Source organism: Schistocerca piceifrons, unplaced genomic scaffold (assembly GCF_021461385.2).
Source record: "Schistocerca piceifrons isolate TAMUIC-IGC-003096 unplaced genomic scaffold, iqSchPice1.1 HiC_scaffold_954, whole genome shotgun sequence".
In the NCBI taxonomy this organism is placed as follows: Eukaryota; Metazoa; Arthropoda; class Insecta; order Orthoptera; family Acrididae; genus Schistocerca; species Schistocerca piceifrons.
Genome location: NW_025729228.1, coordinates 555,001 through 557,500, shown reverse-complemented (window position 1 = coordinate 557,500; position 2,500 = coordinate 555,001). Strand labels below are relative to the sequence as shown.

The 2,500-nt window shown below is 63.1% G+C and overlaps 1 pseudogene; it reads right to left on the bottom strand.

Moving 5' to 3' along the window:
- LOC124773731 overlaps window positions 1-2,500 on the bottom strand; it is a 7,352-nt pseudogene that overhangs the window by 2,317 nt on the left and 2,535 nt on the right.

The following is a 2,500-nucleotide window of genomic DNA, read 5'->3' as shown; positions in this document are numbered from 1 at the left end:
GCCCACATCTCACCAACTTTTGCAGCCGTTGGCAGCAGATGGCCCTCCCACGTGAGGTGTCGTTCAAGCGCCGCCACTTCGTGTCGTGCCTCCCCCAGGTCTGCGTCGGTGGTGGTGGTCTCGAGCTGCAACAGGGTGAGGAGCCTGCCCCGCCTCAGGGTTGGCCCTATCCAGCGGGCTGATGGAATCCCAAGGCCCCCATGGGCAATTGGAGCGTGAAAGTAGCCCAAGGGGGTGTCGGCTGGGAGGCGGAACCATCTCCTCACGGCGGCTCGAACACAATTGTCCATGGCCTTGAGCGCACCGATGCGGGTGCGACTCAGTGCTAGGCCATGATACAGGCCCGGGAGAAGGACCTCACGAAGTGCAAAGAGCCGCTGCTGCGGCTTCAGCGGCGCCCGCGTGATGATCGACAGCTGCTCCTCGATGTGGTGCCTCGGATGGAAGAGACACCGCCCAGAGGAGGAGAACTGCAGTCCCAGGTAGCGGAAGGTCTCACCCACTCCCAACGCCGGCATGGTGGTTTCGCCGGCCGTGAAGGTGACGCTCGCATCCACTTTCACTTTCTTCTCGCGGCCGGACGCCACGAGTGCGAGGGTGAGACACTTCCGCGGGTTAACACGCAGCCCCAGCTGGTCGAGGGCTGCTACTGCTGCGTTGATAAGGGACTGCAGGCCCCCCCTCGTGGAGGCGAAGAGCAGCATGTCATCCGCGAAGGCCGCCGCGTTCGTCTGGCGGCCCAACACCTTGACACCTACGTGTGAGGGCAGCTGATCTAGAACATAATCAACAGCGAAATTGAACAGGAGAGGGGACAGAGGATCTCCTTGCCGAACGCCTCTTGCTGGCCGCACGGCCGGGGACTCGTCGCCACCCCCCGCAATTACCGTCGTGCTGTCCGCATAGCAGCCCTCGACGTAGTCAATGAATTCGTCCGGCAGACCATGGGCTTTAAGTACAGGACGCAAAGCCGCATGGTCCAACGAATCGAACGCCTTGGACACATCGAGAGATGCCATGAACACAGAACGACAGCGGCGGACAGCGCCGACGAGTATCCGGTCGAGGAGGAAAGTGTTCTCCAGCATCCCATCCCTTGGGATGAAAGCCCGCTGACGTTCGTCCACAGCACACATCTGCATCAGGCGAGTCGCCAGAACCTTATGGAAGGTTCGGGCTAGCACCGAGCAGACGGTGATGGGCCGAAAGTCAGCGGGGGATGCTGGGGCGGCTGTCTTAGGCAGCAAAGAGGTCCTGGCTCGGAGGAGGGAAGGGGGGAGCTTGCGGGTAAGCAGGAAAAGGTTTAGGAGTTTGGTGGTGACCTCCGCTGGAAGGCGGCGCAGCTGCACCGGCGAGAGGCCGTCAGGGCCGGCAACGGAGCCTCTGGGCGGCAGGGCGGCCGCAACCTCTTCTGCAGTGATCGGCCTCCATAGGCGCTCGAAGTCAACAGACTCCGAGCGCGGGAGAAGCCGGTCGGGAATGGAGCCAGCGTTGGAAGGTGGCTCTGTCGTGAAGAGGCTGCGCCAGAAGTCCACCAGCCCCGGGATGGTCGACGGCGGCTGGAGCAGGGTGCCATCCAGGAGGCCACGCACGCAGCGCGCGCGATTCTTCCTGAAGGCATCCTGACATCTGGCATATTCCCACCGGCGGCGCTTCCGCTTGGAGAGCGGAGGGCCACCACCAGACCGCTGCTTGGATGGCGGGCGCAACGTCTTCCTCTTCCTTGCTCCTGCTTCCTCAGAGCCGACAGCACGGAGGGCCTCAGGCAGCCCAGCCGCGACCACTGCCAACGGCGTACCCGGCCCCAAACACGCAAGGTCGTCCAGGGCCGAGAAGCGCGCGGCCGACCGCGGCAGGCCGGCGAGGTGCCTCCATATAGCTTCGTCGACTATAGATGTTTGTGGCGGGCGCTCAAGCTCCGGCGGAGAGGGTGGCCCCTCCGGCAGCGACTCCGGGACGGGTGAATGGCGCAGACCATGCTGCGTCTGTTGTTCCCGCCTCAGCTCCTCTACGTATTCCCGCACCATCGTCCTGTGTGCCACCGTCCTCCTCCTGCACTTGATGGCATCAAGGGTACGGTGCGGAAACAGGGGTAGAAGCTCCTGGTTTGCAAAGAGGACTTTGGAGTCACTGGCACAGAGAAGCCTAGCCTCCGCCAGAGTCATAGTTACTCCCGCCGTTTACCCGCGCTTGCTTGAATTTCTTCACGTTGACATTCAGAGCACTGGGCAGAAATCACATTGCGTCAACACCCGCTAGGGCCATCGCAATGCTTTGTTTTAATTAGACAGTCGGATTCCCCCAGTCCGTGCCAGTTCTGAGTTGATCGTTGAATGGCGGCCGAAGAGAATCCGCGCACCCGCGCGCCCCCGGAGGAGCACGCTAAGGCGGACGCGGCCTCGCAGCAAGGAAGATCCGTGGGAGGCCAAGGCACGGGACCGAGCTCGGATCCTGCACGCAGGTTGAAGCACCGGGGCGCGAACGCCGCGCAGGCGCGCGC